The sequence below is a fragment of the Alosa pseudoharengus genome, unplaced genomic scaffold, assembly GCF_046254945.1.
Source record: "Alosa pseudoharengus isolate Yale_2024_CS ecotype anadromous, Long Island Sound unplaced genomic scaffold, YU_APseudo_1.1 YU_APseudo_1.1_scf_6, whole genome shotgun sequence".
Lineage (NCBI taxonomy): Eukaryota > Metazoa > Chordata > Actinopteri > Clupeiformes > Clupeidae > Alosa > Alosa pseudoharengus.
Window position 1 is genome coordinate 37,052,653 of NW_027468848.1, and position 13,800 is coordinate 37,066,452.

Consider the following 13,800-nt stretch of genomic DNA (forward strand, 5'->3'; position numbering starts at 1 on the left):
TCAGGCTACTTTTGTTTTTAGGCCTATAGGCTACTGCATACACAGATCAAGCTTGAGTTTTGTTATCAATATTTGCATAATATTTGCAAAGTCTATGAATAGCCATATTGGATGATACCAAAATGCTAATATTTTAATTCATTTAATATGTTACTTGCGAATAGGTTGACAACGCTACAACGTCCAGTAGGTTATTAGCCCAATTACGCCGTTATAATCATGGCTATCTCTCTTTACCAGTTGCCACTTATGTCTGTCCTCTTCAAAAAAAATTGGAAGCATGGCACATTTGGCAGCATTTCCCTCCAATACTTTTCGTCTTTTTTACCTGGCCTTTTCAGTCCCTCATGGCATCTTTTTACCATTCATCCTCCCTGACGCTTATACAGTAGGGCCGGCCCGGCTGGTATCTGAGAAAACTTTTTAGGAAAGACGGGCTATATGGACCCAACCAATTAACTCTTCTTGGGAGGGGAGAACAACCCATGCAGAGGCTGCGGTGTTAGGCATAGAATGCGAACGTGTGTAGCCAACTTAAAGAGAAGCTACTGTAGATTAACGTGACAAATGCCAATATTTTTCTCCAATCCCTCGACCGGCCCAAAAGTGAAGCGGCCTACCGGGAATTCTCCCGATTCTCCCGATTACCCACTCCGGGCCTGGAGGCAAGCACGCTAGCAAGGGAGCTGAAACCCATGGGTGCTAGCATCTCTTACTAGCATGTCTCTTAAGGTTAAGGTTAAAGGAGAATTCCGGTGTGATATTGACCTAAAGTGTGTTGAAACATGATACCGAGTGTGAACGTATGTCTCATAGCCCATCTCGGCTTGTCCCCTGCACTCCAAAATCTGGCGCTAGTTAGCCGATGCTACCAACAGCTTTTTCAATGGTGGTGCTTCGGCATCGGGCTAGCCATGCAAATAAATCACTGTTTTACACCATTTACGAGGCTCAATGTATCTCCACACTTCATTGGTAGACTTCCGAAGGCCCTGACATTTAAAACGAGACATTGAGAACTTTGAAAAAGCACTGGTAGTTTACTTACAAGACGATTTATACAGACAGTATCTTCACGAAGTTTAGCGTTTGCAGCCATCTTGAATTTAGTCACGATAAGTCGAGCGACGAGTAAGAATGAATAGATAGATAGATAGATAGATAGATAAATACTTTATTGATCCCCAAGGGGAAATTCAGGAAATATAAGATGTCGCGGGCGATCGGGAAGACGCTGAGCAGAGGGCACCGTCGCGTAACACAACGTGAGACCGCGGAAACGGCCGGACGGTGCTTCAGGCTGGATTCGAACCTGCGATGACATTCTTAAAGTGCTATGTAGCACCTGCGCTGAACAGGTATGATAAGGGATCAGATTCCAACTAGCGCCAGATTTTGGAGTGCAGGGGACAAGCCGAGATGGGCTATGAGACATACGTTCACACTCGGTATCATGTTTCAACACACTTAAGGTAAATATCACACCAGAATTCTCCTTTAAGGGTGGTTTACCTAACGTACATTTTGTACAGCTACAGTACATACCAGCTGGCCACCATTACAAATGTATGCAAATGTATAGATTTTAGTGAGCAAAGGCTTTTAACTTTTACATTCACATATTTCAGGACATTTACTCATGCACTACACCGTGCACTATAGTGAATAACAATAAATATTCACTACATTGTGCTCTAGTAATTATTGTATTTATTCATACTTCACATTCAGCCCGGTTAACACCAGAGCGCATCTCTAATGAGAGTGGGTCTGGAAAGGCTTCGTTGACTTACGACTTCCAGGGGCATAACCAGCAGTGAACTTTCTTGTTTTAAATGAAGTCTACTCAATCCCAAAGAAAATATACACACATATCTGTTTAACCCTGTCCCCATTAGCGCAACCATGGGCGGACTGGCCATCTGGCATACCGGGCATTTTCCCGGTGGGCCGACGCACCTTTTGGGCTATATATATAATTTAATCATTTTGGCCAACGATCGGCCCAAAGGAAGGACAATTAGCAGCCCATTGGTTACATTTCCATATTGACACTCGACTGATCCAATAACAGCTCACGTCAGGCCCCACCCCTCGCATTTTGGCTCAGAGCCAGGATTCTGTGAGGGCATCAAAAGTTAATCGAAGATGCCTACACGAAATTGCGGCAGGTGCCTTTAGTGACAATAGTGCAAGTAACACCAATGTAGAAGCTTCAAAAATACAATATTGCAAGTAGGCTAGCATATGTCAGCAACATGTTGAAGTTCGTTGAGTTTGAACGAGGATGTACAGTAAGCAAGCATACAGAGCAGAGGGACAGTGAGCAGGTGGTGGAGCCTAGTTGAGGCTACATGATAAGAACTCAGTGGTGGAGCAGGTAGGCTATGTGTGACATGCCATACTGACGATGATGATTATGATGACTTATTAATTGCGATAAATGATATGGTAATGCTAACATAGTAAGGCCGTGCTGTGATGATCCCAGTAAACAAAATAAAGTCCTGGCGACGTCCCCTAAAGGTCCCCTGGCGAACGTCACCTCCTCAACATTGTGTAGGGTTCCCTTTACGTCCCGCGGACCTCTGTTCGGGAGGTCTAAAAGACGTCCACGAGACTTTGAGAGGACGTCCTGTAATGGTCACCGCGACGTTATGCGCGCAACGTTTATATTTCCGCGATGGTAAAAAAAAAAAAAAAAACATGAAGCGCAATTTGGTATGGTATTACATCCTGTAAGTCTCAGCGTTGCTAGGAGAGAGGTAGACGGAACATGAACACAAATTAATGACTTGATCTACAATTACACAATCAACTTCACTCACCTCATATTTCCACGCATGTATGAAATCATGTCCTCCGAATGCATTACACTAATGATGAGTAGACATGGACATTTATAGGATGTGCTGCTTTCACATCTACGGTGTCATTTTCTTAATAAACTAATACGACGTTTTAATGGCCATATTCCGTAGCATATTGTTCAAAACATCATCAGAGTAGGCCTAGGCTAGCCTAAGATAAATTGTTCAAACCGTATTGTTTCAAAATATTAAAAACTAATAATAGCCAAAAATACTAAAAATACGCAATGCATGCTGGGAAGCAAAACTCTGAAATAAAGTAGGCTACATGAAACATAACTAGAATGCATTGACGTTATCCACTCGTTTTCTTGGACCTGTGATCAAACAGGGACAGCCTATAATGTAAGCCTATCTTCCTGGAACATTGCAGATAAAGAAAAATTTATAGTTTTCTCTGAATGCTCTTTGTAGCCAACTTTAAGATGAAATAAATAGATTCCAGATGTTTCTATTCTATATCATTGTTTTATTAATAAACAGTAAGGCTCTGGTGAGGCAGAGAGCTTGCTCCTCGTCAGAAATCTCATCGGATGTGCACTCTTTGCTGTTTCCACAAGGAGCTGCTGTAACATCGGGGACAGCTATGCGTGACACTTTTAAACGCGAGCATGCGTCAAATAAATTACAATGACATTTAAACAAGTCATGAAGGAGCAGTATCCTTAATTCTTCTGCAATGTAGAGCTAGATCGTTTTGCTTTACAAATTAAGTAGTCACTTCTGTTGCTAGACAACCCTAAACAAATCTTACGTGGTCTGTTTTTAACATTTCTCTAGTTTTATTGCATCGTATTCAGCTCCAAAAGTCGGTTCAGTCCCAATTCGGCCGTGTGTGTGTTTCTGAAAATAAAACAGATAATAAGTATGTGACTACGTTAAATAAACCACTGCCTATTTAGAGCATGTTACATGCATCACGTAATGACAGTTATCTGAAGAAATGCGCATTGTAGGCTAAGCTACAAGCTAAGAACAGCGACTTTGCTAACTACACCAAGCATCACATCAGCGAACATGAATTTGATAAAATCCCTTCCCTAGTTTGTAACGTTATACATTAATGTTAAACTCAAAATGTATGTGCTACATAATTCGCAGACATGCTGAATTATGTAGCACATACATTTTGAGTTTAACGTTAACAACCCTTTTCCCAGTTTATAAAGTTGTGCGTCTATGAGCAAAGTAGACATATGGTTCTACTTTGCTCATAGACGCACAACTTCATAAACTGTATGATATGTTGCCTTAGACTACAGTAGGCTAATGCAGCTACTGCTAGAGACTAGATACAGTAGATAGATACTTTAGTCATCCCCAGACGTGTAACGTGAAGTCTAGCATGGATGTGATGTCTCCGTCCTGCAGGCGGTAGCCAGAGCCCCCCCAACTCCGTGGCCATGTGTGAATAAACAAACGTCCCCCCCATGTCCCCGGTATAACGTTATTGTCGGGTCCTTAGGAGGTATTTGAAATGACCAAATGCAAATGTCATCCGAGGGACCTGACGGTGACGTCCCCAGAAAGTCCTGCACCGGACGTCACACAATAATGACGTTCGGGACCAATCGGGGACGTCGTGAATGTCGGCATAGACCTCTCCAGAATAAGTCCCGCCTCCTAACTACCGTATCCATCCAACCTTCGGTCGCCAAATGTCTATGGGAAATAACATGGCGTTTTGAAAGATCGTACCTGTCAAACTCTGTAGGTGACAAAGTAGAGTAAGTAGCAGTAAGCTGCTGGGCAGATTGGCCTACACACTTCTGCCATCTAGTTTCCACTGGATGAATGATTTGCAAACCCGGACAGCAAAACAGTGTCAAATCAATGTTAATTGTTGGTCAGATTGATCAGTTTCCGTCAGACGCCCAAAATTCAACATCGATGGCATGAGTGGTGGTTGGTCTCTCAAAGTAGAGCGTCGAAAGGGTTCTATCTTGGAAGGGTTATCATGGTAATGATGGGTTAAAAGACTGACGGAAATGTAGGCTACAAAACATCAATTCAGTCATGCACAAGCCAAATAAGCTATATAGGCCTATACAGTAACCTATACGATAGGCTACTGGAAGACATTAAAGATAATTAGTTAATGTAGCTGTACTGTTCCAAAATGTACCAGGTAGGTAGTATAGCCTACTACAGGAATAAAATATTTCCAGCAACAGCCCTGTTTATTTTGTGTTATTTCAGTTGTCCTACAGTGATTAATGTCTACGACAATCTAGGTAATTTAGCTCTTTACACATAGGCTTCAGTAACTGTTTGGTGCTGCTGTCAGTTGAGCATTGTAGAGTTTAAATGTAGCCTATTGAATCATTTGAAATGATACTTTGAATTCAAGCAGAAACTCTTCTTTAATAATTGCTTGTATAGCCTACTTGAATATGGAGATCATGTGCTCCAGTGCTACCTCTGATCAGTCAGAGTGATAGCTAGGCTTACATCACTTTCAGTGCTCCATGACAGTTGAAAATAAACATGTATGCATATTTAAGGGTAATGCAAAGATGTTGTATTTAATTCTTTCACACAAACATACAGGTATTTGTGGCCGTTTTTGCGAGGTAACCAGGTACGCCATGTTTTTGGAGGTGCAAACAAACGCTGCATTGCCATTGAGATTACATAGTAAGGAGCTGGGTCAAGGGTTATAAATGTATTTTGTCGTGTTTAGTTGTATAATGAAAGCACAGCTTTTATAGCAATCCATGCGTCTTTCCTTCTGGCTCTTTGGCTATGAATTTGGTAACTATAGCGGACTATTTGACGTCTTTAGAACACTAAACAGGTGGAGGTGTCAAATGTTGAATTACTCCAGTCTAGATTTTTTGACGTTATTAATCACTCCTATGATGTATTGCTATTGTCTATCCAAAGTAAAATACCTGTTTCGAAGTTAACTGATGGCCAGATCAACTAAAACTCAGATTGTTTGCGCCTCCAAGTGGTGTGTGACGTAGGTCTGTGACGCGAGTTTGTGTGAAAGAATTAGGTGTGCCCGACCAATTTGAGGGCCGCTTGGGCCAAATATGCCAGGGCTGATTTTTGGTCCCAGTCCGCCCCTGAGCGCAACCATTGGTTGTGTTGACTGCACTGCTCTATTTTATAAAGCCCGCCCCACAGCAGATAAGTGATTGTGATTGGATCCTGGGTTTTTGGTGATTTGGAAACGGGCATCATTACACTCCTTTTCCAGATGGACCAGCAGAGAAAATTCAAATTTGCTCACAGGTTTGTCTGGGTCAGGGGTCGGCAACCTTTTTTGCCTGGAGAGCCACTTTTACCATTTTTTTTTTTTATCTCAGAAGAGCCACATGAAGATGGTTAAAAGAAAAAGTTTGGATATTTAACGTACAGTTACTTTCATTCAACAGAGGATTTTTAAATACATTTTCTACTAGTTTTAAAAGTAATGTGCAAGTAACTTGAAATGTAAAGTGGAATGACAGAAGTATAGGCCTTAGGCTTCCCATGTAGGCTAAACACCACCCCCTATTTTCCCAGTGTCCTTTGGTATGCAAAGTAATATCATAGTTAACAACACAACACTCCATTTTCGTTGACATGTCATTGGCAAAATTGAACATTAGGCCTACCAGAGATTAGATTTGGTAATGGCCTTGGAGTCTGGCTGGCTCATATTCAGTGAGGTGAAGTTTCATGCAAGAATTGAGGCTGTGTGGGGGCGCTGTGGTGCAGCAGGCTGTACCATGTACGGGTCTGAGTGCCCACGGGGACCCAGGTTCGAATCCGACCTGTGGTCATTTCCTAATCCCACCCCATCTCTCTCTCCGACTTACTTTCTGTCACTCTTCACTGTCCTGTCCAAATAAAGGCAAAAAGCCCAAAAAGAAAATATAAAAAAAAAAAAAGAATTGAGGCTGTGGTCATTTAAGGGCAACTCCACGCAAAACTGTCATATATCCATAACGCCAACATACCATGGCATTGTGTTGGCATTATGGATGTGACAGTTTTGCGCGGAATTGCCCTTAAACGTGAGCGCAGGTTTGTCTTTATATTTTTCATATGTGAGAAAGATTTCTCACGTGCAAGTGGAATAGGGTTAACACAGCAATACTAACTCGTTGCAGTGTGCGATATATAACGGGCAGTTCATTTCGCGTTTTCAGAATCAGTCTTCAGATGGAAACTTTCCCATTTCAGCCCGCTTGTGTTCGCGCTCGCAAGCTGTGGTCGCTGACGTTTCCTTTTTGATATTTTCCTTATCTAGCCTACAGCAAGCGCACACATCAACAATAACAATTAAAGTGTTCTCGTTGACTGAAATGGAGGGAAATCTGTGATTTTGTTTGATATTAACATGGCAACGAACCGTGAATGTAACAATATTGTGCAAGCTACGGTTACGGAGTCAAGTGAGGTGGAAAGTTATATAAATTACTCAGATAGACCTAAAATATTACATTTTGAAAATGAACAAACTAAAATAAAATACATTTTAAATAAATACTCATTAATTAATTTCAAAAGCTGAGCCGTATCAGAGGGATCAAAGAGCCGCATGCGGCTCCGGAGCCGCGGGTTGCCGACCCCTGGTCTGGGTTCACCCAGGCTATCTATATACTGCACTATGTAGTTAATGAGTAAATTGGATATAAGTACAGCACTATTCACTGTAGGGTGAATCAGTGGATGCTGAGAGAGGCCATTGCAGAATGTTGCACAGCAAAGAGCCAGAACCTTCTGTTACTTTTGGGTACAGCAAGAACTTTTTACTTGCTAATTATTTCTCCATGCTGGCCACTTGTGCCCGCATAGAAACTCAATGAGCTCTTCCGTAATGTGCTACACAATTGTCATATTCTAACTGTCACATGAGCCATCCTGAGCCATTTGCCATTAGTGGTCTAATTTACAAATTAACCCCATAGATTGTTTCTCCAAATTGACCCAATGAAATGTCCCAGAACCTCTCTATTACGTTTAATCACGTTGGTGACTTCCTCTGGAAGGCTTCTGACAATTTGACATTAATGGCAATGGCTGTGTGCTAATTGCAAAATGATTGTGCAGACTGTGTTGGGGCTTGCCCCGGGACCAGGGATTACACAGATTGAATTATCGGCCTGTGAGGTTTTAATGAGTGGGAGATTTCTCATAGCCCTGCTCATGTTTTTCGTTTTCATAAGCATTCCATCTCATTGCACCTACACAGTAAATCGGCCAGTGTTAATTTTACTCTACGGGTGTTAATTTTAACACTATTCCAGAGTTTATATAATCCTCACTCATCAGTGTTAAAATAACACTTGCCATAGTGTTGCCATATTAACACTAGCCTAGTGTTTTATAATTAACTCTATCAGAGTTAAAATTAACTATATTGGAGTGTATCATTAACTCCATCAGTGATTCATAATTAACTCTTATCAGAGTTTCAAAATTAACTCTATTGGAGTAATTAATTAATTAGTTTCTAGAGCCATATATTTATCAAAATAAACATATTAAACAAACCACAGCAAATTAATTACTTTTCTTTTTTTATTAACATTTGCCATGATATGGCTCAAATCAATGCGCAGAGGTACAATATATATGTCAAAGTTTGGTCCATAAGCATTTTGTTGAGCAAAGGCCTTATACTCATACAAATCATTGACTAACAATAAAACAGTGTTCCTCACAATCCATAACCACATATGCATGAAAATACTCTGCAACACTGAGTAAACATTTCATAAACAAGAAATAAAACAATATAATCAAGAGATTTTTTACAATTTGACAAACTTGTGTTTTGCTTCAAACCTATTACTAGAGATGTGCAATAATGGGCCAATTTTCCATAAGCAAGACAGATAATGCACCATGAAGTGATGTTACATGTGGGTATACCCAAAGTCCTTTTAGGCAAGTCCCTCCACTCAGCAGCCATAATGCAACACATTTTGGGCACTTATCGGGCATCTATTTTGGCAGGCTTCACAACACCAATCTTGCTCTAGCGGCAAGATCACAACACATGATTGGCACAATCAATGTCTTCACAACACACCACATGATTGGCTCAATGTATTCACATGTCCACGTTTTGTCACGGAGGGGGGTGTAATATATGTAAACAACACCATACGTTACAAACTAACCCCATGCATTTCTATGGAGGATTTTTTGAGTGCTGTGTCTCCTCATTAGAAAGTCTACCTCCTTAAAAAGCTCATGGTGTTCATGTATTCCAAGGCTCCCGAGCTGTTCTTGACCAAACGCTGCGACACTCGTTGCTTTAGGCGCCATGCCAGATAGCCTGTCCCTCTTCCAGCATCGTAGAAGTGTTCCTGCAAAATAATGTGGGCAAGAACTATGATTATCCAGATCAATAGTTGAACATTATTATTATATATAACCTTAAATGGAAATGAGTAAAATCTTACATAGCCATTGGTGGAGTAAAGATCCCTGAGATTAGGAAACAGTCACAATGCCGAGTGCATATCTTTTTCTTTGACTTCGTACTGGTATCCTTCTAAAAACAATAGGAAAATTATATTAGATATATTCAGACAACATTACAAGCTATAAAATGGAAGAGTGATTAAACATGGATTATGGATAAAATATAGACTTAACGCTTCTTGCCACTAAAATATGCTTAAGTAATATTACATTACATTAGATTTGGCTAACACATTTTTAACCAAAGCGACTAACATGGTAGCAGTTTAAGTTTTAAAGCAATTCTCTCAACAATTTAAAAACAGTAGAGTACAGTAAGAATAAGTGCATCAGTGAGTGCTGTTTTTAAACAGTTGAGTGTCAGTTCAAGACAGGTGGTAAGTACTAGGATCAGCAAGACTTGTTGTAAGTAGTGCTATGACAGGAGATGTTCTCTAAAGAGCTGTGTCTTCAGGAGTTTTTTGAAAATGGAGCCACTGTGTAGTTGGTAATAGATATTCCTACAGCTAAGGTTCTGCCTTATAGCATTTATCAACCCCACAATCACCAGTTCAATATTGTTTTTACATAGCAATTCTATTACCAAATACCTGGATTAAAAGACATCAATTTAGGGTTTTCTTGTCACTCTGCAGGCAGGTTGTGTGAGGCTATATGTGCACAATAATGATTTTTCATTTTATTTCACATTACATTATTCACCCTATTACATGCACTCTATTTTTCTCACTCAAACAGTCAATTGTGATGTTATGTTACACTGTTCTCTCACTTTGAATGAATGGAACGATAACATTGGATCAATGTAAAAATGGCACTACCTAAGTCTGAGTAGGGATGTCCTGATATAACCCCACCCATGGAATCCCTCTCGTTCAGTCAGAAAATAGTTCATAGTTTGACTGGACCTAACTGTTGTATACAATTAGATTAATTTATTCAAAACAAAACATACCCATGGACCAGGATATTCAGAAGATGCCTTCTTGTACAGTGTGTCAAGGTGCTCTACTATACTCCTCCATTATTTCCTCTCCCATTTAACTCTTCTCCAGAACCTCCTGGACCATCTATGCGTAAAAAAAGAAACAATAACAGTGATACACTTGTAAAGAGAAAACTTACATGCACCCTCTAAAAAGTGTAACTCCAGAGTACAAACAAGAAAGCTAAGGGGGCAGCTAGAACGTCAAAAAACAAACGCTATTTAATACCACTGATAGTGCTCAAAATATAATTACACTTCTGTGGTTGTGTGATGAGGGTCTCTACAGACAAACAGAAGTATTGTAAACTTGTAAAGTGTACAGAGAGGTTATAACAAGACCTGTATCTGAAGGAAGCAAATTGCTTGGCTTCGTGTTCCAGTAGCATGAAATCAGTGGGATTTTGATCTTGCAGCACTGGATCTGCAAGCAGATCTGACTGAATCTAATAAACATACTTTACGTTCAGCCAGATCAGTGCAGAGCTGCAAGATTGAATGTGCCCACTGATGAGACACTACTGGAACACAAAGCTAGGCTTCTGCATTTTGGAGACGAGACAGACAAGGATTTCTCCTAGTGATATTTTAATTTTAAATGCTCACCTGTTTGGCCTTTTTCTGCTGAATCTCCTATGGCAGAGGTGTTCTCTTCTTTTGCACCAGTGGATTGATGTGCCTTGTTTGAAGAACAAGAAAAAAAAATTGGAATCTTAAAGGGCTGCTTTAAGAAATTCGGTCTCCGATTTTATTTCGCTTAATTCACAAAAGACAAAATCTTTTTTTTTTTTTTAACCTTACCCACTTTATTTGGCGTGAACAACACGTTTCACAATTTTCTTCATCAGGTTTGAATGTGAACCTAAAGCCTTCACGCCAAATAAAGTCAACAAAATATACCCTTCAGTGTGCGATTTATACTAGTTTTTGACTTTTTAATAGTTATACTGCACACCATCAGCACCTGCAAAAGGGCTGTGCACAGGGATTTTGAACCTTGATTGATTTCAAATGTATTTCTTAAAAAGGATCGATCATAAGGATCTGCATTAACTCCAGCCAGGATACAAAGTGTGCATGTGAAATCATTAAGAAACATGCCTATGGTCAGGCTGATTCATAGTCTAAACAAGCTAGAAAAAAGGGGAAAAAAAGCGTTGCAATATGGCCGCCGAGTGGAGGCACTTGCCTAAAAGGACTTTGGCTAAACTCACATAAAACCTCACCTTCTCGAATTAAACTTTGAAAAGAAAAACCAGGCTGCAGTTTGAGGTACTTTTTTCTCCATGGTACTGGACATTGATGAGCATTTTGCTGACCCTGTTAAAACAAAGAAAATAATTACATCAATACAAGAACAACAATGATTTGACTATCAGCAGTATATCAACTAACCAGCAAAGGACTTCTAAACTTTATTCTGACATTATTTACCACAGGTTACCAAATGTTTCAACCGCAAGTGTTTTTGTCTTAAAATATGTTTATATAATCCCTACTTTTTAAGCAACAGTAAGTTGTATTTAAGTAATAACTTAAACTCAAAACTCAACAGTAAGAAAGTATTTAAGTAATAACTTAAATAATTTTATTAGGCAGTAAACTCATCTACATATTACCATATCCATAAAAAAACTGCTCATAATTTCAGAGAATTAACATTTCTTACTCTGCTCAGCTGTAACGTTATGCCTGATGGACTGAATATCTTTATGCACGTGCTTGCAAGCTAGTATTGAACCACAATTTCTACAAATATCTAAAATTAGTATAAGCTAGCTAACTTCTATACTCTTTGGCTTACCTGCACCCTTTATAAGTTAGGAAACAAAGAAATTGATCTAACCCAAATAAAGCCAACAGACTCTAACAGAAACGAATACCAGTGCCATACAGAGAATGGAGACTGCACCAAACCAACCAGGCTAACGGTTACCTTACACCTCTGTTTGGTAAAATGCCTAACAGTTAAACGAATGCCTTCGTGGTCTCAGCTAATGTTAGCTAGCAGCAATTTTTTTTATAAGCAAGCAATAGTGTTCAGTTCAACCAAACGTCAATGAGTCGACAGACTGTTATAATTAGTCAGTCAACAGATTCATTTGTGCCAGGTGAGCATTTGGCAGCACACTAACGTTAGATCGCTATGAACAGTGGAGTTCTGGCTGTAACTAGTTCTAATGTTAATCAGCTAGGCTACGTTCGCATGTTAGAGCTATTCCCTCAGTGGGTATTCAAATTCCAACCGCCTTTTCAAATTTCAGAAAGGACTTTAAGACGTTGTTGACTCCAATATTACATTAATGTCAGTTTACAGTTTAAGTATTACAAATTAACATAAACTTAACCATTTCAATTTGATAAGGTTATAACCCACCGAAGTTATGTTTGCTTGCTGGATGTTTTACCAATAATTTTCTGAGCTAGCTAGCGACCTTGCTACTAGCTAGCGACCAAGCTAACGTCACCAATATTTCATAGTAGGTAAAACACGTTGGTATGAAAACATATACCTGTGATGTGACATTACTTAATTGTGTATTTGTCGTAGTTTTCATGCTAGCTTACAGAAGTAGAGGGAACAAATGAATTTACCTTTTACTATCCCACGCTGTACTTCAATGGCGTCCATCTTCTTTTCAAAAATCTCAACTGAAGGACCGGAAGTGTAAATGACTCCACCCCAGAGTTCGTACATTCACACCCACTTAAAACACTAAGTTGTGAGTTTTAATTACACCGTGGGTGTACATGTTTGTTCAAACAACTCCCGAAGTTACACTAATTAACACTAATGAACACTGAAAAATATGTCTCTGAAAAATTAACACTTAATAACACTGTCAATTTTACTGTGTATGGAGAGATGTATCAACCCCAGGAGACCACCTTTTTTAAGTGAATTATTTACCAGGAGCTTGTAGGGAGAATTCAGCTTCACAACTTCAATTGGAATTTCATACAGTTCAATGCTGTGTTATAGGTCAATACTCCACAGGAATTTTTTAAAAGCTGTAGAAAGATTGATTTATTTTGTTGTCCATATACTGTGCCAACATGTTCTGCCGAACAATTCGGTTTAGTTAATTAAGTTTCTCTCTCTCTTTCTTTCTCTCTTTCTCATTCTCTCCTTTAGCCTACATAGCCTAGGCTATAGCCTATGTGTTACCGTTTATTAAGGCTTTTGCTGAGAAACAAATACTGTAGTTCGCAACAACACACACTGAACTTGAATGAAACATTCTTTAGAATAAAGCTCACATCTGCTTTTCACTTTTGAATGAAGTTCCAGAAGTTGTGGAGTGATATTTAAGACCTGAATTAGAAGCACAAACTCCGTTGCCATTAACAGCGGTCATTATTTTTTTCAGAGGTCCTTTCGTCGAAAATAATGACCGCTAAAACTTTGGGAAATCCCATTCATGTCAATACGGAATCAATGAGGGCGAGGGGCAAAGAACTCCCTGACACGCAGCGGAGTATAACTAGACACACCTCGAAGGCCGTTATCCCGCT

The 13,800-nt window shown here is 39.6% G+C and overlaps 1 long non-coding RNA gene across 2 annotated transcripts; it reads right to left on the reverse strand.

Moving 5' to 3' along the window:
* Positions 1-8,389: 8,389 nt before the first annotated feature.
* LOC143105779 (uncharacterized) lies at positions 8,390-13,138 on the reverse strand. Of its 2 annotated transcripts, XR_012983539.1 has the most exons (7): positions 12,880-13,138; positions 11,511-11,604; positions 10,891-10,963; positions 10,255-10,369; positions 9,890-9,949; positions 9,278-9,369; positions 8,390-9,181 (listed from the first exon to the last, which is right to left on the reverse strand). It is a non-coding gene; the product is annotated as an uncharacterized LOC143105779 (long non-coding RNA). The 2 variants fall into 2 exon arrangements; XR_012983538.1 differs by lacking the exon at positions 9,890-9,949.
* Between the last annotated feature and the right edge of the window lie 662 nt (positions 13,139-13,800).